Genomic DNA, 26,208 nt, shown 5'->3' on the forward strand with positions numbered 1-26,208 from the left:
TTAGTTTTTTCCGACAAATTCAGTTCCAAGAACAATGATAATTTCTTATTATGGAAAATGTATTCAAATCGATTATTAAGCAATAACCCACCCATTTATGATACAGAATATTAATTTTGAACAGTTTCTTTTCCAATTCATTCTTCGATTCTATTAAAAATGAAGCTCCTTATCGGGTTTAGAGAGCGGAAACACGTTATATGGAGATCCTAATGTTGAAACTGATAAACTGATTGATGAACTGATGTAGAGAGCAGAAACACATGCAAATGAATCTATTCTATAAATCTATTTCCTTTCAAATAATTCATTAAAATAGAAAAAGTTTATCCTCCAGTGAATTGGAAAGTATGGAAGTGATACTTGAATTAGTAAGACCATGTGACTAGATGTTTATCGTAAATTGAGATAGAATGTTCCTTCTTCGATGGGATTAAACGGTGTTTTGATCAGAGATTTTACAATCGCACGATGGGTACGAGCTTTAGCAAACTTTGACTGAGTTTTAGTTAGCAAACTATGTTTTTAGTTAGCAAACTTAGCAAACTAGCTGAGTTTTGAGAAATATGACTGTCGTGGGTTGAGTTGAAATCCCAGCGATTGTATAATTTGTTTGATAATCGCGTCTCATCATTCACCTACAAAATTTAAAACTCATGAAATACGGTGGGATATGAACTAACTCATTTCAGATTCATTCAAGTATAGAGTACCTACTTTATATCTTCCACCGTAAATCAACAGCTTTACATTTTGTGTGAGTGGGTTCTAACACTAGGATATCTGGAGAAATAGAGCAACAAAATTGGCCCATGAGGATGATTATAATTTTCGTCACTCATCTGATCATGAATTTGATTTTTCCTTGTGCGTGGGTAATGGAAATTGCGAGGGTAATTTGATGAAAAGAGATAATGGATCTTTCTTCAAAACTTTGTGAGGACTTTTCAAATGATACGAAAACTTTAACACACCATGTGACAAGACTGTACACTCTCCAGATCAATCATGCCAGTTCTCAATTTCTGTCATAGCTCTAAAGTAGCTCTAGCTGTGTAACAACTTCAACAATCAACACTTGATATTTTCACATTGATCCGATCTGATACATTATATTGATAAGCTTTGAAGCTTAAGTCCAAGCAAACGCTTAAAGTGATTCAGGTTTTTATTCTTAAAAACTTAATTATTTGAATTTATACTTACAATGCCGTACGCGTCACTTCAACATCGTCGAACTTATTAGATTGAATAACAGAAAAAACCTCTAATCCGGTGAAATAATAAGAGGACCTTGAGTACTCCAGATGAAGATTTACGTGACAAAATAACTAATTAAACCGGATGTGTGACGTATATCATGTGATACATGATTAACTGCATTACAAACAGATCCAGAAACAACTCACGTTTTTAATAACGAGCGAGTTTCTCAGTTTAGTATAAGAGTTTCCAGGCAGTAAGCTTTTCCAACTTGCATGTATCAATTTGTGAACTTGATTATTGTATTATAATTGAACGTGAAGCGTAAAACTAGCTCGATGAGTTCAAATTAAGGGGGAAATTTTATGCTTCTGTTGAGTCAAGTAATTGGATAATCACAGGGATAAGGAAAATCAAGCTTGTCAAACTCATTTTCTTCCAATTCCATTGAGATTTATAACTTACAAGCTCCAACAGACAACAATACTGTATATCTGTGGAGTTAATTGAGTAGGTAGTTTAATACTTAAATCATTCTCCACAGCCCCAGGATATTAAACTGTAACCATAGAATAAAACAATCTTTTCTAAAACGTATAATAGTTTTTTCTTTTATATTCTTTATTGATTCATTCAATAAGTACATCATCGAAATGATATGGAAAGAAAAACAAGGTAATTCTTGTTCTATTCCTCTCCCAAATTTAGAAAAGGTTACACATAGTTCGAAATAGTTCTGCAACTTGAAAACAATAGATTCATTAATTTTATAAGATGACTCTGTCGAATTTTCGTTGGATAATTGATTATAATCTAGTCAGTTTTTTCAAAAGAAACGTAGCGAATGAACAGGAATCATAGATAGTATGAATGAATGAATTAAACAAGATTTCACTGTATGGAAATAGAACAAGATCTTCCAGGAGGGCGTTTGCATAGAGTGCCTTCACATTATAGTGCCTTCTACTGAGCAGTGTATTGATAGAAATGTCAGTTATTCGAACAACAATATTTTCAAATACACAATTTATTAATGAATATGTATATTTTCTCTTGAAAGCAAAACATAGAAATCTGGGGACAGCCGTGAGGTCTCCAGAAGCTCAGATTCTTGGATTCAGGTTAGGTGATTAGTTTATCCAAGTTTTCTGGTTGAAACTGCACAGTTATCATGATTGCCAGGAGAATCAATTAGAGAAGACTTCTTTCTGGGAAGCCTACATTGATCGGTTCTCGTGGCATTTAATCATGATTGAAATTTAATAGGTTTTTGTGCAACCGGGCCGTAATTAATAGATAATAATGTAGCTCTAATACGTCCTCATCATCATGAAGGTGAACGCACACCGCAGCAGATAGACGAAGAAAATATTAAACGTCTGTATGTAGATGTGAGGCAGACGTATAGAGACGGAAGGACGTCTGTGTAGGCTGCAACATTCAAACACCTCCGGAGGGATTCTTCCTTTGTCTGTCTGCATACATTTGTCTGCAGGTGTATGTGTTCAACTTAACACCTTTACAGAAATTATAAACAAATATTTACACCTATATTACAAATTATTCTCCAAGTTTCTTTAATTTTCAATAGTGTACTGCTCTTAAGGTTACGATCTTGCATTTTGAGTAGATCACTACATCTTGAACTGTTGAATGGAAACAATCAATGAAACCTTCCAATAATCACTTGCTGGAGCGGAAAGTGGTGACCGTCATTGTATCAGATTGGTAACAAATTAGGGAGCCGACTGAAATCGCAACAGCCTCTGCAAAACAGGAAAGAAGCGGCCAAACATCAGGTGATCGTACGCAATGCGCCCTGAATTGGGTAGAGTCAGAGCCACCTCCTTGGTGGTAACTGGTAACCTCAGACACCCCACCACGCCACCACAATATCACGCCACGCCGGCGAGCGAGTTGACCGACCGCCTTTTTCACCTGCCTTAGCTGATGCAACAAAGCACCACTATACCTCAGACTCGAACACTTTTCTCGCAGTCCACTTCTTGGAATGACATCAGCCGATGCCTCACTTATTACATAAACAGAAGCTTGATTCGCCTGAACACCCCCACGTCGTAATATTTCTCCATATTCCCGCTAATGACTTTATTCAAAAACACTTTCTTTAACCGTATCACCGGTCTCTGAGACCAGTACGAAAATATTTTGCATTGCATTTTGATTTTTTGTTTGACTCCTCCCACTCAGTAGCTGTTCAATAAATATCAGAGAACAATTACTAGATTTTATATTCTATTTTAATTCTATTCAAGTATGTATGTATATGTATGTATTAGTCGTTTCAGGGTGAATAGCAGAGTCATTCCGAATACAGCACCAGTTTATTGCTTACGCTACGATCCATCGTGTACCGGACGATACGGTTAGTGTTTCATCAATCCCGGTCTGTGATACCGGAGGATACGCTTTATGCAACTCTTTTTAATGGCTCATCATAGAGACCTACATATCATTGATGCAGATTGCAGTGAACGGATCAAGACAAATTAGTTAGATTTTCAGAGTTCACATTATTCTCGAGTTGATTTCGTTTTTTATTAAGAGCTAGGTAGTAGAAAACATTTTTTGTTTGAAATATGTTATGTTTTCTTGAATTATGAATATTGTATCAAACTTTATTCTTCATATTGAGTGAGCACTTGGTATATTGAAACTATAAGTACTTGTAAATAGGTTGTTATCCATAAAATTATTTACATTATTTTAGTTTACTCTCAATTTTTTGTATTTTTAATAAAATATAAGGAATAAGGAAAGTGTACCTTGAGATGTGTTTCTTGTTATCCTTACATTTCTCTGAACAAATTTAAAAAAAGTATAAGAATCAATGAAATTATAACCATGAAATTAAACCTCCGGTCTGAGAGACCGGGTGATACGGTTGGTGGTTGGAAGAATAATGATACGGTTAAAGTGTTAAATCTCTTTCAATTATTGCAATTGTGAAGTAAACATTTTTCGTTCCTCGAACCAATGAGTATTGGAAGAAGTCTTCTTCAATCCTCCTTGCTCGAACACAGATGCGCTCCGCAAACAGTTGACCCAGATTCTACTACAAATTTCGTTCTATCGTAGAATTGAAGATGAACTGAACGCATACTAGGCTTGTATCTGTGGTTATATCCTTCATACGAAGCATATTGCTTCGGAAATGTATAGTTAGCTCTTGAATGATTATTTGAGACACCCTTTTCCATAGCATTTGAATACTCTTTTCAAGTATTCAAGTATTATGATATTTATATCATAGGACTCATGTATCAACTCAGTGGTTGTTCAGAACAACCACTATTTATAGTTATATACATTGGAATATATTGTATATTGTAATGTATTTTGGAAGAATAAAAATTCAATTTCAATTTCAAGTTTTAAAATTTTCAATAAACAGTATTATACAGTATACAGTATTCTTCAGTTATCAGAGATGGTTTAGTGAAGTATTCTTATTTAATTTGATTTCAACTATTCTAAATTCCTAGTTGATAATATATTTTGGACTCAAATTGGACAAAAATCATGTAGTGTAAACATAACCTATTTTTTGACAGTTCCTAACTAAATTTGGAAGGGACAGTTTTGGGCGTTGAGCCTGCTGTTCCTTTCTCAATAGTTGAGAATGATATTGTATTAATGTATAAATAAATACGAAAGAACAATAATGCTGACTTATAACTGTTTTTTTTTTTCAATCAGGAGCGAGCAGGCTGGAGAGCAGCATGAATAAATAAATAACATTAAAATATAACAGAAGGATTTGTAGTGAAGACAAAAGGAGACATCGACGATGAATTCTGTTAATGGATACAACTTTTCCCATCTTCATGCAACAGGTTTAACCAGTTAGAACAGATCAGATTTGATGGGGAGCTTTTGAAGTCACAAAACATTAGCAAATTGATATGAAAAAATGATACAGAAAATATAAAGTTTGTTGAATTTGGTCTCAACTAAGAAAATATAATGTGTTTCTATTGTAGCTTCAATGATAGCAGAACAACTTCAATGATAGCAGAGGAGGAGGATGATAATTGATAATTGTAATGATGATAATGTCATAAACATGAATATGAATGGAGTAAATCAATACAAAACTATATGGATTAAATATTAGATTTCCGTTTCATCACTAATTGCAGACATTATATCCAAATTTAATAATCATTATTTGTTGCTTACAGAGCGATTTCGATTTCCATTGCACATTATGCAATAACCTTTGTAATTTATTTATCAACTGGGAAATCTTTCATTTTTTCTTCCTTACATAGCCAAAGTTAGAACTAAGTCCATGATTTGAAGAGAAGTATTAACAATCATAATAATCATGATCATTTGGAAAGTTTCATCTTTTTATTGAGTGAAAAACGTTTCCAGTGCAGTAGCCTTGTTAAGTTTCCGTGAACTTGTTTCACTAGTAAACCAGACGAGAAATTTTCCTTGCGTAGTCTTGCACTTGTGTTTAACTTCTTAGGAAAATAACAATGTAAAAAAAACTTCTTCATCTCTCCTTTTCATCTCCTGATTGTAAGGAACTCAATGAACAATGCAACTATTTTACCTATTATGTCATACTTCAAAGGAAAATGAACCAGTGAGATATATTGTTTAATAGTCGAAATACTTTTCAAATATTGTGATGGAAAGTTTATTTCGATTATAATTTAAGTAACATTTTTTTCCGAGGATGATACTTTCCAACTTTGTTACTTTGTTAGCCTGTGGTACTTTTCTGTAAGTTGTATAATTCAGAATGGTTGAATAAATGAATGCTCGCATGAGCTCTATGCTTGTGCGTGGGAAATGGGATTAGATTAGAGTAGGCTTGAGTTCTTCATAAAAGTTAGTTGTAACTTTCATTCATGAAAGTAACAATACAAGTTACAAGGGATGGGGATGAGTGATGAATGTACCTACAATAACAATTTAGTACAATGTAGTACAATGTAGTACAATGTAGTACAATGTAGTACAATGTAGTACAATGTAGTACAATGTACCTACAGTGAGTTCACTACAATTATTGTAGGTTCACTAATTATTGTAGGTTCACTATAATTGTTGAGAGTGTACAATTGTAGGAACAAATTGTAAACCAGCGGAAAGTGAGATCGATGCTCATATTTATCTGTTCAAAGTTACTTATTTGTGGGTTTATTACAATCATTGAGAGAGTGAAATCACAGAAAAGTGGAAAATTATTTAGGAGCTCATAATCAATTGTTGAGGATCTGGTCAAAAGAGAAGACGCACATCAACTGTTGAATCTCAAGATCGGCGCTGATCCAATCTGTGCTGGTTTGCGACGGTACGATTTGTGTAATTAATGCAATTTTCAATAGGAGGATAGCTTCTCAACACACTATTTATTTTCAAAAGATTTTAGTATTTATTAATCAATAAAAGGAGTCTTCCAAATAGATCTAGGAAGGGATGCAGATCACGTAGTGGCCTACCAAGCTCAACCAACAATTCTCAAAGATTCATAAATCAGAAGACCTGATTAATCTATGGATTCGTAGCGTTATTAGTATTGTGATTAAGTATTGTAGTATGAAGTATTGTAAAGTCTTGTGATTAGTATTTGATAAAGAAGAGTATTGGAAACTCGTATTCAATTAGAATACTTACTTGACTTCAACAGAAACCTATTGTGCAATCTATTATATTTTATCACTTGCTGTCATAAATGCGAGTGACTCAAAAAATATAATGTAAAAATGAAATCAGGACTATGTCTCAGTAATGTCATAGAGAAACAATAGCGTGAGTAGATATCCCATGATATAGGGAATCTATGTCGCAACTTTTACTGTTATCTCAAGCCAATTACTGTCGATTATTGTCAATTTTTACTGTTTTGTTGGGGTGAGAGTGTATGAACGACACAATTTGAGAGACTACCAGCGTCACACAGCTGCATAGGAAATAGCTACGTGAACTATATCGGCTTGGGATAACAGTAAAAGTTGCGACATAAACGCCCCTATACCATGGGATATCTACTTATGCTATCGTTTCTCTATGGTAATGTTGATTAACTTGTAACTTTATACTAATGAGTGAGTAACCTTTTCGGTCCCATAGAGTACAAACAGGAAGTTCATCATTGCCTTGCTTTTTTGTTGATTCTAATTCAATTCATACAAATTAATATATTTTGAACTCTATAAATGACCTCAATTGTATGCTGATTATTGAATTTATTAGGTACTCAAATACGATGTCAAAACATTTGCAATGTTGTATGATGATTATCAGTGTTTGAAATGATTGTGCTCGACACATGGCAACATATCTAGAAGGAAGAAATAGTCTCATTAATTTTATGCGACTATCATATATGTGCTTGTCGCTAAAAGATGAAAGACTAGTGATAACTGATTGAATCATATAACAAATGGGCTCGTTAAGATGCTGCTTATTACATACTAACAACGTTTGCAACGTCTTCCTAGTATTTTGTACAATGTTTACTCTCTCACTCTTCAGTCACTTCTACAAGAGTAGTAGTATTCCTGTCTCAGCATTTGTCTTACCTCTCAGAACACTCTCTCTTTTTCTGTTTGAATGTGTTCATATAATATATGATAAGCGTGTGTAGCATCATGAGAAGAACGACCGCGTCTGTTTGGGTTTGCAATGTGGCCTTCCCTACATGCATGCACTTCCTCATTTGGAACTTGACTTAACTCATGTTCTGTTGAGCGGAATCCACATCACTCCACTGGGTGTAAACTCACAACATTATTCACTTAATCAAAAGTCCAATTAATGGGGACTTCCACAACTGTTCAATTGAGTCGAAATTTCGAAGCAACTGACTCACTCAATGGTGAAACATGCACTCAACATGGAACACTTCATGGAAATTTTTTTACATCACCCACCTAGAATTTTCGGATTAAATTATATTCGGATTAAATTAAATTAAATTATCAGCTCTGCTTCTAGTGGAGAAGATTGTTTTAATTTTCGGAACAAAATATTTCAAATTAATATCTATTTTACAGTTTTGAGTACCAAGTAGAAGGAATTTTGTTATCAATTCGGATCTTAATCTTTCTAAATTCAAAATTAATAATTATTTCAAGTGTTGTTTTGTTTTGTTTCAATGTGGAAATTAGTGAAGAATTGGGAAGTCGCACATAACCTTTATTTGGACAATTAATTTTATGAAATTGGGATGAAAAGAAGTTTTGGACTGTAGTCTGTTTCTTTGTCCTTAAGTTGATTGTAAATGATAAATAAATAAATTGAATTAATCTGGAATGATAATGAATTTGGATAAGTTATCTTCGATAGAGTAAGATAGCCTTCTCTTGATCACACAAATTTCTGTAATATTCTATGAATTGTACTGATTCGAAATTTTGATATCGTTAAAATCAATCTTTGAATTAACTTTAAAAATCAATCGTTAAGTGCAGTATTACTTGAGATCTCCAATAACAAATTCAGGCTCATTGCCAAAGCATACAACTCAACTTACTGGAACAAAACTCGCTGGCACAAAAAGTCTCAGACCTCTGTGTTTCAGAAGCTGCTAGCTACTGTATATGCTTTGTGTAGTCTCCAAAATTATTGTGTGTGGTTCCAAGTCAAGAGCTTGAAATATTGGTAAATTTTACAAAGTCCACAGATGAAATCAAAACATCTGTTTTTATTCAACTCTAAATTTAGATTTTGAAATTTCTAATGGCCTCGTTGATTTGTATGCTTGCTCGAATCACTTATAAATTTTAAGCCGAGAGTGAGAGGAGAGGATCTATCCGTAACTACATGCGAGTTTTCTACATTTGGATCCACGCCCAGAAGTGAATTAGTGTATTTTGTCTGTCAATGACAGCAGATGCTTCCAGCCAGATTGAAATATTGTCTTGCTTTTTCATAGTTTACAATAATAAATCACTTAGGACACGTGAACTACTCACAATTTTATCAATTCTACGAGAGAGCATCTGGAAGAAATATCAAAGCAGAGTGGAAACGTCTCTACTGGCTGCAATGGGCTACTCCAATCAGCCTATGTTCCTGCAGCAGTTGTTAAAGTTGTAACACAGGAAAAAAAGAATGAAAACCACCGTGCTCTTTCCACCGTGGTTGTTCAGAGGATACGAGTGGTGGGGAAGGGGAGCTGCTCTCCAACTTTGCGCCTCCAAAGATAAAATTCAGGTAGCCAAAAAAGTTATCAATTAATTTCTCTGGTGACTTAGAAATTCTAATATTAGCAGATACGACTTGTTTTCTCTGCAGAATGTATACAGAAGATAATGAAAAGGTTGACGCCATTTTTGAACTGTGACAAAAAAGGATTCTTGAATTTCTTTTCGCTCTATTATTTAATGGCAATGCTTGATGGTGTCGATATGTTTAGCTATATAATGTATGTATGTGTTATATATGTTTAGCTGAATTTATAATTTCACATTATGAAATGAATCTAATTCATTAAATGAACAGAAATCAACCAGCAACGAATGAGTTTGAAGCACTTGAAAGGAGGCTAAAACTTCAATCTTTAATCATGTTTAGAAATGACATCAACCAGCTATCATTGTTGCATTGATTACAATATTACATCATGTATTATAATTTGATGCAATGTGATAAATTGCATTTTCCTGTTAAATTCTTATCAGCTATTATCTAAAACTGGTGGTGTATGTTATCTGATAGTAATCTCTCAAAGTTGAACCTTTAGTTAATCGGGTCAAGGCTCTATAGATTCGTTTATTGCAGTTAACCTCACAAGTAGGTAGTCACAGTGGTAAGCCTTGGGCACATTATCAATTTTTGCAAATTAATGTGATACCGTACACAATCTTGCTTAGAGATTTTGTGGGGACCTAGGCCTGATTCGCAGAATACTTGTTAGGAAAAATTTATGTTAGATATTCCAAATGAAGTTATTTCATGCTTTTCCTCATTTATCCTACTCTTGCTTCTCATTGATTACCGTACTTCTTGCTCTCAGGCTTTGTTGCGTTTCAGTGTTATAGACAGAAATTTCTTCCTCAATTTTGACTCTTCAATTTATGATATTCATGGTTTGTTTGCTACTGGCTGTTAAATCTAAAAACCACTATGAAAAATAAATTCTGAATTTTCAAATAAAGTTTCTCACATTGCTTAATATCTCATTCTAGTATATTCGAAATCACATCACCAGATAGATTTTTCCTCACAGATAGATTTTTCTAGATGGATACATCCTGATTCTCTATTTGAAGAAAAAACTGTATGTTTTCAAATCCATGTTCCATATAGAATTAGCATACTAGCTGAAAAAAACAACAGAACAATACAGAAACCCTTTGCTAGATTTAAACTTTCAGAAACTCATAGGTAGGTACGAAGATAATTTGTCCCCACTGCAGTGAATCTATATAAGAATATCATGGTGTCCAGTGGTGGACCAGTGATTCATTCGAGATGAATAAGCAGGTGTGAAACAAATACTCTTGAAGATCATGTGTTCGCTACTCGTGTAATAAATATTCAAAGATGGAAATGGTAATTGAACATCATAGCATACGAGTATACTCCCAGTACAGGCGGACGGACACAGCAGCAGACAGACAGTGGAAAAATCCCTATTAGAAAGCTAATAACATCCTGGTTCTCTATTTTAAGAAGAAGCTGCAAATCCATTTTTCATATAAAATTTGCATACTAGCTGAAAAAAACAACAGAACAATACAGAAACCCTTTGCTAGATTTAAACTTTCAGAAACTCATAGGTAGGTACGAAGATAATTTGTCCCCACTGCAGTGAATCTATATAAGAATATCATGGTGTCCAGTGGTGGACCATTGATTCATTCGAGATGAATAAGCAGGTGTAAAACAAATACTTTTGAAGATCATGTGTTCGCTACTCGTGTAATAAATATTCAAAGATGGAAATGGTCATTGAACATCATAGCATACGAGTATACTCCCAGTACAGGTGGACGAACACAGCAGCAGACAGACAGTGGAAAAATCCCTATTAGAAAGCTAATAACATCCTGGTTCTCTATTTTAAGAAGAAGCTGCAAATCCATTTTTCATATAAAATTTGCATACTAGCTGAAAAAACAACAGAACAATACAGAAACCCTTTGCTAGATTTAAACTTTCAGAAACTCATAGGTAGGTACGAAGATAATTTGTCCCCACTGCAGTGAATCTATATAAGAATATCATGGTGTCCAGTGGTGGACCATTGATTCATTCGAGATGAATAAGCAGGTGTAAAACAAATACTTTTGAAGATCATGTGTTCGCTACTCGTGTAATAAATATTCAAAGATGGAAATGGTCATTGAACATCAGAGCATACGAGTATACTCCCAGTACAGGTGGACGAACACAGCAGCAGACAGACAGTGGAAAAATCCCTCTTAGAAAGCTAATAACATCCTGGTTCTCTATTTTAAGAAGAAGCTGCAAATCCATTTTTCATATAAAATTTGCATACTAGCTGAAAAAACAACAGAACAATACAGAAACCCTTTGCTAGATTTAAACTTTCAGAAACTCATAGGTAGGTACGAAGATAATTTGTCCCCACTGCAGTGAATCTATATAAGAATATCATGGTGTCCAGTGGTGGACCATTGATTCATTCGAGATGAATAAGCAGGTGTAAAACAAATACTTTTGAAGATCATGTGTTCGCTACTCGTGTAATAAATATTCAAAGATGGAAATGGTCATTGAACATCATAGCCTACGAGTATACTCCCAGTACAGGCGGACGAACACAGCAGCAGACAGACAGTGGAAAAATCCCTATTAGAAAGCTAATAACATCCTGGTTCTCTATTTTAAGAAGAAGCTGCAAATCCATTTTTCATATAAAATTTGCATACTAGCTGAAAAAACAACAGAACAATACATAAACCCTTTGCTCGTTATTTGAAAAAATCAAGATGTTTCTCAATTCATTTTTCATAATAGAAACAACAGAGTAATATGCTACAATGAATATTTCAGGTTGGGAGGCCGATAAAGTTAAGTATTCATTTATGAAAATAATTCGATAATCCTGGTTCTCTATTTGAAGAAGAAGCTGCATGTTTTCAAATCCATTTTTCATATAAAATTTGCATACTAGCTGAAAAAACAACAGAACAATACAGAAACCCTTTGCTCGTTATTTGAAAAAATCAAGATGTTTCCCAATTCATTTTTCATAATAGAAACAACAGAGTAATATGCTACAATGAATATTTCAGGTTGGGAGGCCGATAAAGTAAAGTATTCATTTATGAAAATAATTCGATAACAATAGAAATTGAAAAGATGTTAGTTGGATACTACCTTGCCACAGAGGCGGAGAACGGCTGAGTACTGTGAGGGTGGTGGCTGGATAGAGTTGATATCAACTGTCCGCCAAGTGGATACATCACTCTAATATCAGATAAGGGAGACTACCCCCACCACCACCAGACTCCCGTTGAGTGACGTCTTGTCCAGCGGTAATAATCTTCATTCTTCCAATATTCTTTTCACTCATCTCCGCCACACAGCAATTTTCTGGCAATAACTGGCGATGCAGTTTGAGTCAGCCTCCCTAAACGAATCCAGCCAATCAGTCATATCAATTCCTTCGCGAAACTGTAAGGGAACTCAAATTGATAGAATTTTGAAAGTAGGTCGTGCTACTAAAGTGGAGCTGACACCCACAGAATGGCTGAGGGTGGATGATGAGATGTTGTCCGATAATGAAATTGCCTCATTCTCATGCTGGGATAACGAGGTATTTTTTCAACTTTGAAGACGTTGTTGTGGTTCCCAAGATAACAGCAGTGGAGACAGTTGAAGTATGCGATTAATTAGCTCAAATTCTCCTGATCAACCAGTCTTTATATTCCACACATTTCATTCTCCAGGGTATTGTTTTTTGAATATCATCATTTTTTCACAACATGATTGAAAACAATAATGAAATTCCTCAACAAATATGATAGTATTGTACCTAACTAACACATAATCTGATTGCTCAGTAAAGTGAAATAAGAACTTTCAGTGGGACACTATAGATTACTACATTATTACAAATTACACTATAATTACTATAAATTATACTATAATTACTTATATTAAACAAAGCATGATGCTTTTCCATAATATAGAAGATATAGAATCAAAGAAGATATAGACAATAATTGATGCTGTTTTCTATGACGAAACACTCTATACATTATAACTCTGTTGAATTTTGAACTCTATGTGTTTCGAAGTTAACACTGTGTCTCCAATTCGTTAACAAATGGAATGGTATTACTCAAACTGTGGTTCCAAGTGAAACACAGTGTCTAAACTACAACAGAGATATAGGAAAGCTTATATAAAAATGTTTTGTCTATAGATTAACACATTTTTGAAACTTTCCATTTTTTTATCGATATTATGAACTCGAGAACAGTTGTTGATTTTCTAGCACACTGTGTTTTCCATTAAGTCACTACCTCAGTTGATTGATTGATTGAGTACTTTATTTATGTAGATTACAATATATACTGGCTTATACACTTATATACAATAGCTTACAATACAGCAAAATTATAGATGAATTTACATAATATAGACTAAGAAATAATTATTGAACTGTATATGATATGAAAAAGCAGTTTGATAATATCATATTGTTATGCATCTACATAAATTGGCGGAGCTTTGGACATATCAATGTCCATTCTTCGGAAAGAATATTAAAAATATCCTCCTAACTAACTCTCTACCAAAAGAGACAAGTTGAAAGAGACAATGCACCGGAATACTGGATTACGCAGAATTTACGTGAGAACCACACACACATTCCTATAGGCATTAGAGTTATGACTATTTTCAAAGTCTATTATAGTCCGTACAAAATTACTTTTGACTTGGAGGTACATGCGCATCAGAGAAAGGTTGTTGCCGTTCTGAACTGGCCAGCATTCTCTAATTTCCAATGAGTGTTCAGCTGCTCATGATTCGCATAGGTATGTTTCATCTCTGGAAGCGCTCAGACGACTGAGTTCAATCGACAAATTGGCAACTGAGCTTCTTCCTATGACTCTCTTCATCATAGTAATTGGCTGATCTCTCTCCATCCCTCTGCGCCGCATAATCTTCCAATTCAATTTTTTTTTTTTTTGCAATTGTGAAGGAAGAGTTTTGTTGGATTCGTATTTGGAAATAGATCAATCAAATAAATTCAAAATTGTAGTAGATACATTTTTTGGACTCAAAAATGTGTACGAATTATCATTTAAGTTACGTAAGTAGCATAACCTTTAGACTGTGTATTCCAAATTAAGGTTTGAAGCAGTTTTGGGCAAATGCCTGTTGTTTTGACCTGAATTGTATTTGCATATGAATAAATAAATAATGTAATAATGTAAAGTAATCTTGTACAGAGTATAGTAGACCAGTGAGGAGAATTGAATCTGCTTCCTGAAAAGCATAGTAAGTTATTAAAATACCTGCTTCCAGAATAAGAATTGAACCTTGTGGCATTATTATTTGTTCTGGAATAGAATTTTTAAAATTAGCTTACATAGGCATTTATCACATTCCATTCCATGTCATTGATTTCATGCATCTCCATTGCATCAGATTAACTGTAACTTTCTCATCAATTCGATTGTGAATTTCTTATAAAAGTTCTGTAATGTTTGTCACTCAAGATTGATTATTTCAGAAATAATGTGCTCTTCAACTTTACACAAGTGTCGTAAATCAAACAGTAAGTGCTGGTGCACTTTGAATTGAAACAAGTCCATATTGGGAGTTTGCAAGACACCCGAGTTGAAAATGGCTGAAAGGAACTGACATAACATCACAGTGCAGATATATTGCATCAGCCGGTGGCAGCCAGCCTAACATTAGAGCTACATTCTATCAGTTCTTTAATGTGAGGGCAGGTACTATTAAAGTATAATGACGGAATGCAAGCCTTGCCTTCACTTTGAGCGAAGCCGCTTTTCTAAAAGTTGTTTCGCGGAGAATTGCTTGTCCTGCTATGTAGACTACTAACAATTACTGAATTTCAGTGAATGGGTTGGACACTATTACCAGGAAATTTGCTCTATGATTATGTTGAATAAATGTCATATTCATTCCTTGATACTTATACCCAATTTAGTATGAACATGGAACGGTATTGTAATTGGGTCTGTGATTTAAATTTGATTCGAAATTGCTATAATTTGGACTACGTGATTTATCAATCAACAATGAGAATTGATTAAAATTTGAAGTGATAGTAAATCAATTATGTTTTAGGTAGCCTACTGCATAAATCTGTTACAATACTGTAACAATATTATTGAGAGAGAATGTGGTTTTCCTATACATGAATGATGATATCCCAATTATTCCCATACATTTTATCATCTTACAAAAATAAACAAAACCATATTTAACTTTTGTTCTTCCAATGGCAATTTGATTAGAATTATCACTGTCATAAAAATTGCAACATGCAACTCAAATTACATTCAGAATTTGGGCAGGATTCAACTCGTTATTTCACTATCCAAAAAATAATAAACAAAACAATAATTGAATTTCGTTCTTTCAACGGCAATTCAATCAGAATTAACTCTATCCTCCAAATTGCAATTTGCAACTTTAATTACATTCGGAACTCAGTGAGATTGGACTCGTTATTCCATTAAACTCCCAGTAGAAAATAATGAAATGCAGGAAAATTCAATGTATCACTCCAATTAATTTTCAGTAATGTTTGATAAATAGAAGAATATTTTTTCAGGATAAACCTTATCCTCGCATGGAGACGTCGCTCGTCGGTTGCTCCTCTGCATGAAAGAATTCTACAAAATAGACGCAACTGGTGCAGTCATTTGGATGGAATGCCACCTGGAAAGTGCAATAGTTTGCAAGTCCATAACTCTATAGACCCACAAAAGAAGAGATTTAGGAAGGCCGAGAAAGAGATGGGTACCGGAACATGTTATTCAATAACAAACCTAATCCCTGGAGTGAAGATGATTGGTAAACCTTATCCATGAAATGAATTTCCGATTCGCTGCATATTGGCTGAATAAATCTTGTAAAGGATAAGAAATTGTGATTTTGTTATGAGCTTTAGCCGAAGAGACTCAAGATATCATGAATTCGATCCCATAATGGTTAAGCATTCACAATTCAGGAAAGTATTATACAAACAAACCATTTCCTACATCCTCCAATCACCAAATCATTCAATCTTCTTGTATTACTTTACTTGTATATTTTGTTGTGATGACATCTGATGTCACCAATAAAGGTTGTCGAGGGGTTGAATTTATCCTGCAACCCAGTCTTAGCAATGGGCTAACTATTTCAGTCTTTGCTGCAATATATTAGGCACAAGGCACCAAACCTACATCACTGTATTAATCAATCTAGAAAAACAAGCCAATTATAATATATAATTATATCATGTATTATAAATAAAAATATTAATCTGAGAACCCTTTTTAAAATTATTTCGAAATAATTTAAAAAAGGTACTCAGATTTATATTTTTATTTATATTCAAAAGCAGCCCTATAATTTATTATTATATTATAATTCAACGTCAACAACCCTGCAACTTGTAATCTTGTTACAATCTAATAATCCAAGAAGGCTTGACGACAACCTGTAACTTCACGCAGATGATTCATTGCATTATAGTAAAAAGTAAATTCGTATGGCTTTTGTTGGTGGGGAGTCCCTTGCGGGAAGGTCCCACCGCCTGAACATATCATTTTATCTGTCAATGGGCCTTACAACTGTCATACTTCAGCCGGGACCGACAGTTTAACGTGCCCATCCTATAACACGGGAGTGATCTGGTTAAAAAACTTTTGGTTATTAGAGGGTTTGAACCCGGGATCTCTATGCTGCTAAGCAAGCACTCTAGGCATTATAGTGATGGCTTTCAAATAAGGTCCAGGATGACTCCATTAGAATCGGATAAGTACGTTTTTTCGCGGTAATAATTTGAAATAAAGCAGAAAATCATGTTTCCACAGCAAATTGATGTTGATTCAGATCAGTCCTATGAAACGCAACGTCATTCAACAAGTTGAATGACAACCAGTTGAATTATAAGAATGACATGTCAGTTTTTCTAATGCAGACGGCTGATGATAGTGATGTGCGTAAGAACTCAAACAAGTTCCAGTTATTTTTGAGACAACAATGCTTGTTTTTTACTTCAAGTAATTTTGATTGTGAACAATTTCGGCTAATATCAAGGTAGTTGGAATGGAATTTACAAAGGCTATTTTCCAAGACATTGTGATTGTTCCAATAATTTGTGTGAACTACATAATAATTTGGGACCGAACTATTGACGTCATTTGGAGTAGAGCATTTCGTGAACTCAAGTTTTTCATCCGCATCCTGCTATAACTGAGGAATCTAGAGTGAGTTTCTCCAGACATTCACATCAATCGAGTATAAGGAAAATAACGAACTATTTCCATCGCAAGTCATCACTTAATTACAACACTGTAATTAAGTTATTCCATCAACTTTATTGAATGTAGTTTCAATTTTGATTGCACTTTTCCAATATTTTCCAATGTTACTATACTACTTCAGAAACTTATATGATAATACTCTTTATATAGTGTTTAGTTCTAAATACTAGTGTTTAGTTTCAAAGTTTGGAATTTTCTGAATATTTTAAATTGATTTAATTCAATTTAGAAGTATTTTTCAATTTAAAAATGATATTTGTGTGTTTTGAATTGTAAATTGAGTGTGTAACTGAAGAATGTTGAAGTGACACATAACCTAGATACAATTGGACTATTGTAGGTATAAATAGAATTGCAACCGCTTTAGGCGTGAGCCTGTGGTACTTTTTTGTAAGTTGTGTAATTCTGAATGATTGAATAAATATACAAGTGTAAGATACTCTCAATATTCAAAATGTTTCACTATTTATGAAAAGCCAAAAGAAAATTAATTTCCATATCATATTGATGTTATTAATTATTGGACTCAATTTCATCATTTAAGGATCTGAGCAATAATATTGATTATTCATCGATTGTCTTTAGAAGATCTTCACATGACTTAGACTAAAGTACATGGAAGTGCTCTTCAAACTTTTGATGTGAAGTAAAGATAAAAATATTATCACCACGCGGATTCCTATGAATTCCAAAATTACCCTTCAAGTACCGTCGGTCACTTACAGGGGTCTATATTATTCATCCTTGAATCATGACCAAAACACATCCCATTTCTATTATTAGATGGTCAGTTTTTAGAGATAACTGGCATCTGATCTGCAATCAAGACTACAGAAAAAAGCTGAGAGAATCATAAAATCAGAAGCGGTCAACCCGATTCGAAGAATCAAAAGGGCAGAGGAAATTGGTGCCACTTTTCTGAATGGGAGTTGATTTTGCGGAGGAGAACCATCAGGTCATTAGTGGCTAATACATGCTTTTTACCTTCCTCCAGCACAAGGAGTAGATCTACAAAATACTGTGGTCAGAGAAGATTGTCCACTAACGAATGTAAGTAAAGTCAATTTTCACATGCCGATTTCAAATGGTAAGAATTGAAATTTGTTAAGGGAAGAAGTTGGAAATAGAACGTAACTACTGCAATTTACTGGCGAATATGAATCATTATATCATGATATGTGGTTGTTGTTTTTTAATTTTGATTTCAGCTATTGGAAAACATAAGTATTCACTGTCTAGTAAATAATGTCCACTGAGCATTTTTATATTAAGAATAAGTCATTGATGTAATTAATACCACTATATTGTAGTATAGTGGTAGTAATTAGATGGTCAATTTTTAGAGATAATTTAGAGACTGGCATCTGATCTGCAATCAATACCACTATATTAGTCAAAATTAATTGAAATAATTATGAAGAAATACCACTACATCTCTCCTCATAAATGACCAAATCATGGAAATTTCATTTACGAATTAGTCCGGGCGCAAATGTCATTCTATGGTCATTTTTGGGTAACAGCCGTGGAAGATGTCTGATGTCTCAATTTCTTCGTTAGGTCTAGCATAATAGGGATCTTGATGATGATGATGATAAATCGAAATCAAATCACAAACACCTCGGAAACAAGATGGCCGCCAAAATTTTCAGGGTTTCGCTATATCACTTGTATTTCAATAACCGTTCAAGATATTCAACCGTTTTTTTAGATGAAAAAGTTCAAAGTTTGAAGCTATATTCACCATAGTAAAAGTGGTTGGAATTGGATAAATCCTCCGGATATTGTAGTATGATTATTTCGGAGCTTCCAGATCGCTGAATTGATCCGATATCATCGACATTTTCAGAATTACAGACGATTTCTTGAAAATCGACTTATTTTTGCCGCCATCTTGTTTTTTTTATGATGACAAACCTTTTTGAGATTGCCATCATGGATAATCTATTTCTACACATCATTACAAAGAGATTGATACCATTCCCAAGTTTGTACCTTCAAGGAGTCATGAGTTATACGGTTTTCTAATTGTTCGTATTTGCAATCGGTGGAAAAAGCGTGTTTTCCGCTGGTAATAGTACTTTTCTCTCTTTTTCCGATGACGCTCCAGCCGTGGAATATGGTCTTACAGCCTCCAACTAGATGTCATTTTAAAACTTTGGAAATGTTCTAAAACACTGTACCAATAACACTAGTGTATGTTCACTGTGGATACATTTACAGGGTGGAAAGTGAAATATTGTGTCCGAAAAATGTGTTTCAAGTTTTTGAAGTTGAATAAATCATGTGAAAAGAGTGGTCGAAATGAGACGATTCTCTTGAACATCATAGTTTGGTTGATTCCAAACACTTTTATGATAATACCAATTCGATATCTCTCCTAATAACTGAATAGGAAGCGATATAAAAATGTCTGTCAATAATGACCGCCATCTTGAATTTTTCAATGATGTCGAATATTTTTGTTGCTTCCATCATCAAAATTCTTATTCAGCTTGTTGTAACGAAGAGATTGAGACCATGTTCAAGTCTCTATCTTGAAGTAGTCATGAAAAAATCGATTTTATAGTTCTAGCTTGTTAAAAGCGTATGGAAAAAAGCACCAGAAATCATGCAGGGTTTTCTTTGGAGGGCTTTGGAGAACTCATTTTTCGACATGCAGCGCATGAAAATATGACGTTCCAAATTTGAGAAACGCTCTAAATTTCATAGATATGAAATTTCTCTGTATCTCTTGCACAAACAAAGTTTTAGTGGAATGAAATTGCAAAAAAATCAGAAAAAAAGTTGTTTTGGAATTTTGATGGTTATAACTGAAAAAATACGCGTTTTAGAGGAAAATTTTATAGAACAAAAATTGTAGAGGAAGAGTTTAAAAATATTTTCATCTGAGAAAAACGGTTGAATATCTTAAACGGTTATTGAAATACAAGCGATATAGCAATAGCAAAACCCTGAAAATTTTGGCGGCCATCTTGTTTCTAAGGTGTTTGCCTGTGATTTGATTTCGACTTTTCATCATCACGATCCCTATTATGCTAGACCTAACGAAGAAATTGAGACATCTTCCACGGCTGTTACCCAAAAATGACCACGGAGTTCCTTATTCATGACATTTGCGCCCGGACTAAATTATTAATTCTTCATTCTTTCTTGTCCTTTGTTGGATGAAGCATGAAATATCATTAATAATTGCCTAACATCAACGCTTTCCAATATGAATATATTAATTCTGATTCATGTAACAATGTGTGTGATTCACAGGGCTTTCTCATAGATTAAGACTTTTGGTTGTGTACATTAAACTGTCGGTCCCGGCCTCCCAGTATATAACAGTATATACACACCAAGGCCCATTGACGACTTATATTATATAGCCATACTATTGTTATTAAGAGAAATTTTTTGGACATGTTATAGATTATCAAAATTTTGAGAATGAATAGTTCTGGGCCAAGCCTGTTGTTCCTTCCCAATCATATTTATATGATTTGTGATTGTATCCACAAATAAATAAATAAGTACAGAGAATGAACAGTTTCAGTAAAACCACAATAATAGGGATAATTTTATTGAATGGTAACATTTTTCATCAATAAAATGGAAGAGAAGCATTTCAAAGATAAATACAGAGTCTGAGAATTGTTGGATGATGAAACTCAAAATTTCGATCATTTTCTTCCAACTTATCTGGTAGTGAAGTCATCTCTGTGGAAAAAGAATGAATAATGAATTGCTTAGTGCTCACTTGAATGTGAGCAATGTGTCAGAGGAGGAATTCACTCCACTTGGCAGTCAGTTGTTGTATGTAACTGTTGATTAACATGCTAGCCACTAATTGGAGTGCGGCGAACATTTTCAACACAGTTGATATTAAATATTAGGCTAGATTGGCCAGTCGCGCGCGTATCAAGGATACGCGAGAATGCATTGCTCATTTGTGAGGGAGTGAGATGGCTAATTCTTAGTGAAAGAGAGTGGGAAAAAGAGAGAGTGAGAGAGGGATGAGTGAATAAGCTGCCAGTTTTCATCAGCCAGACTGAGTGGCATCGTTTGGTCATTCACCATATAAATCAAACTAAATCATCTAATCAGCCAAATAATGGAGGAGGAAAGCCACGTGACATGTTTATCTTTTGCAGTTTCTAGTAGAGAGCAGCTCAAGGCAAATATTTGAGTGATGAGTTGGAATGAAAAATAAAAATAACCAATCAGAAGAATCTAAATACACATTTATTATGATCAATTTCAATATCAATCGATAGTGAGCCGGACATGCTCATTTGACACTAGTAAAATTGATCACTGGCTGTATTTACAAATATATAGATTAAAATCAATAATAATATTTCGATAGTGGAAAATTTGAAGTACTCAATAGCTAGTTGATTCATCTCACTATAAAAACTTCCCAGTTGAAGATAACGATGAAATTTTTTGTAGCAAAAAGGTTCCGGTAAGCAATGTTCTGAGGGTGGATCAGCCCCATGGACAGTTTTTAAATTTAACCTCGAAAATGGTGTTTTGAAGCTGGTTGGGAGAAAAAAAATAAAAAGATCTGAATTTCAAAACAGAAGGATTAAATATTTGTTCATATATTTTTTGTCTTCGGAGGTACCAGTACCAGTGATATAGGAAGAAGTATAAATGATAGAATATAGCATAGCGACGACATACAGTATAATATTAGGCCTACCATAATTTTTCTTATATCATATCGGAACATCAGGCAATCTGAACTTCTAGGGGAAATTGGAAAAAGTCTTATTCAATCACCATTTACCATTTATATCCATGTAAGTTACATACTTGTAGAATAGTTCTAGCTTATCTCTCCACCACCGAAAGTGCTGAAGTCTCTCACTTGAAAAAAACCATTCATGAAACTGAAAATGTAGGCTACCTAAATTTGATATTAATATTATCTGCTCATTGTCTATTGCTAAACATAATCATATTCCAAGTTTCATTGTGTTTGTATTGGTGCTTATAAAGGTGCTTACAGACTTATACGTCATATTGTGTATAGATTTTCATCATCAAATTAGGCCTACATGTATCTTACTATTTCTGTACAAGTACAAATATAATGAGCATAGGATCAACTGATGAAAAGTGGAATGCGCGTGTTCATAGCACATATGTATGTACGCACCTTGAGAGCAATGCACTGGATTGACTATATTTGTTTGATAAAATGCCTCTTAAAATTTTTTGATCTCAATAGAATTCCTAGAGAATATAACTTGCAACTAAGCCGAGTTAAGCTTAAGCCTATTCCTTGTTGAAGCACTACAGTTGTCACAGATACGAGACAGTCATGTTCCCATGAGAAGATTGGAATAATTGTGGACAGAGTATGCTGACGCATAACTGGAAACTGTGAAACACTTTCAATAGTCAGTCCAGGAACAGACAGCCGGTGTGGGATAAGAAATGGGACAGGTATTGTGGTATTGGTATTGTACCGGTGTCGAGTCTATTTCCTTTTCCATTGTGGCGGTTATCGGCTCTGAAAGAGAAGAGACGTCTATTTTTGTCCAAGGTTGAACTGGGGAACAGGTGAAGGATGATGGTTGGTGTAGCTGCATGCTGCACGGTCGTCAAAGTCATTCCATCGTCGAGTTGAGATGAACTGTAGCTTTACTACGTTCCTGTCTGCTTCTGACCCCTGCAACGGTTCCAACACAACACATTATACACTGGAAATCTCTTAATAAAACGCAGTCAATCCTCACACAGCTCTCTTCCTCTTAGAATATTATTTTCCTACACAACCACTCGTTCGAGTTTTTTTTTCAATTTTCAAACCGTTCAATACGAGCAGCATCTTTCAACTTCTTGAAAGAGAATGAGAATGCTTTCAAGTTATGAAGTCATAATTTTATAGAGAGTATGTTATTGGCATATAGAGTTGATACCTTTCTGTTCTCCGATACAATAAATAATAAAACTTCAATAATTATTGTCTTTTATTCATTTGTTTTTATTTAGCACCCTTTCAATATTTATTGTAACACAACATGTTTTTAACTCTCTCCAGAGTCAAGTGTGAAAATGACAATTTTGCTTTCTTGCAAAAATCATTTGTATCTTCAAAATTTTGAGGAATTTTTTCATCTACAGTAGTGAGTGTGGTATTGCAATTCAGTATTATAGTATTTCCATTTCCTGTAATCAGCATCCATTTGTTTGGTTTCAACCTTTTGGAAAAATTTGAAATGGTACGTTTCAACCTTCTTTATTGTTTAACTTAATTTCTAATAAAGTAGGCTACACTCACTTTCTTCGTTTCTTGAAAGATCATTCATTCACTTCAATATTTATCCACATACTCCCATATTCTTATAACAACACAATACTATAATAATATAGGCCCATTGACGGCTTAAATTATATATTCAGGCGGTGGGACCTTCCCGCAAGGGACTCCCCACCAACAAAAGCCATACGAATTTACTTTTTCTATAATAATATAGGTCACAGATCACTTTTCCGTAATGCTACAAGAGCTTGTATTGTACATTCAGTTAGTATTTATTATTTACAATTCGGCAATATTGCGAAACAGTCTGTGGCATAGAAACTCGATGATGTTAAATTTAAAATTCATTCGAAATTCATGATTTTTCAAACCCTCAGACACCAATCAAAAACCAGTGTCTACATTCCATTCTGGTTCACCAATTTTGACGATGTACATGTTTATTTAATTATGTTGGATTCTGCAATTTAATGTTGAGCAGAATTATTATTGAAGGCAAAGGTATTATTGTGGTTGTGAATCATCACTCATCACTGTTGAAGGAATTGAGTTTATTTATTATGATCGAGATATAATATTAAATTCTATCTGATAAAAATATGAATCAGTCAGTCTAATGATGATTTTCCACATCATGCTTTCATCCTTCCACATCATCACGCATTGTGAGTGATTCAAGGTAAAACGATCATCACGGATTCGTGAGTGGCTTTTTCACTAAAAATGCATAATTTAATGTTGAATAAGGAGGATTATAATTGTCTCGACTTGTTACTGAAATAACGAGAAATTCGATTCAGTTATTACATAATAATTAGTAATCTCTAGTGAGCTCAAATGAACACAATATAAGAAAATGGCCCTTCAACATCTTAGAATATTATTTTCTAGATTTAGGAAAACATGACACTCATATCATGTGTCATGACACATGACATATCAATCTCTAGTAATTCAAATGAGCACAATATAAAATAATGAACCTTCAACACCATAGTAGATTATTCTCTAGATTTAGAAAAACAGACACTCATGTTAATCTCTAGTAAACTCAATTGAATATAACATAGAATAATAGATCTTCAACTCCATAGAATATCATTTTATAGATTCAGGGAAACCTTACACTCACACTCATATATTGTATAACACATTTATAAGAGTCTTGGTGAAATAAACATCTATTCTATTATAAATTACTAGTCAAATCAAATAAATAAAGTATAAAATTATGAATCTTCGACACCATAGAATATTTTTTTTTAGATTTAGAGAAACATGACACTCTAATCAAGAGTCTACCAAGTCCTTCAAGGTTGGCAAGCACCTTTCCTTCATCACTTGGTTCCCGGAGGCGCAAAGAGCCTCCATGTGTGCAAAAATGAAGAGACAAATGCAATTCTGATTGTGGCAGATAAAGATGAGTGAATTCGTGACATGCAGGATGAGTGGAGGAATGTGTGTTTGGGATGCCAAGTCACCTGATGTTGGTTGTGGTTGAGAGAGAGGAGAATGAATTCTGGCAACCGCTTGCAGCGATGACACACAAGCACAGGCCAATGACTGACACACGCACACACACACGCGCGCCAGCTGGCTAGTGGCGTGAGGGGGTGTGGTCGACTGGAAGCAAGGTGCCAAGCGGTCTGCCAGCGAGGAACTCTCAACCGAGCTGACGCAACCAGCACGCCTCTATTCGCGGGACCTCCTTGACTGACCTAGCGTTTCCTGAACATGCTTGAAGCAGTTTCTCAAACATGTTATTATCCACAATCAACTACTGAGAGCTTAAAAAACGTATCAAAAGTAAACTACACTAATTATCGTCTTGTCCGTTCGTTTATTCAATCCCTTCTTCTACTGCTCTCATAGTTAAATGCGCCAATTGAAAGTTTTGCACACATCTGGTTTGAAAACGTGTGTAGCCAGAGCCTAGATCACGTAGCCTGGAGTACCTTTTCTGAGAATCGATGCAAATTTGTGGGAATCCCCCAACTAAATATTATAAACGGGAAGTATTATTGCCTCAATCACATTTTGCAATCAACGTCATAGGCCTACGTCATGGGTCATGAAACATGAATTAAAAATGATATTCAAGAAAATACAATACCATGAAAGCTAACGAGAAGCCTTAAAATTTGAAATTTCAGAGAAAGATTAATATTTTTATGCATTTGTTTCGTTCTGATTTTATGATCAAGTACTGTGGAATAGATATGATACTGTAATCTAATTGATCTTAATAATATTGGCGTCGAT

At 34.3% G+C, this 26,208-nt stretch overlaps 1 protein-coding gene across 2 annotated transcripts in view; it reads right to left on the reverse strand.

The window, feature by feature from the left end:
* LOC111057547 (ion transport peptide-like) overlaps positions 1-26,208 on the reverse strand; it is a 514,789-nt gene that overhangs the window by 63,273 nt on the left and 425,308 nt on the right. Inside the window, exon 1 of one of the 2 annotated variants that reach the window (XM_039422022.1) lies at positions 12,538-12,648. The exons of the other annotated variant lie outside the window; for it this stretch is intronic. The gene's annotated coding sequence lies outside the window, so the exon portion shown is untranslated. Of the gene's footprint in view, positions 1-12,537; positions 12,649-26,208 lie in introns of those variants that run through there. 2 annotated transcript variants of the gene reach the window in all.

This window comes from Nilaparvata lugens, chromosome 2, assembly GCF_014356525.2.
Source record: "Nilaparvata lugens isolate BPH chromosome 2, ASM1435652v1, whole genome shotgun sequence".
NCBI lineage: Eukaryota > Metazoa > Arthropoda > Insecta > Hemiptera > Delphacidae > Nilaparvata > Nilaparvata lugens.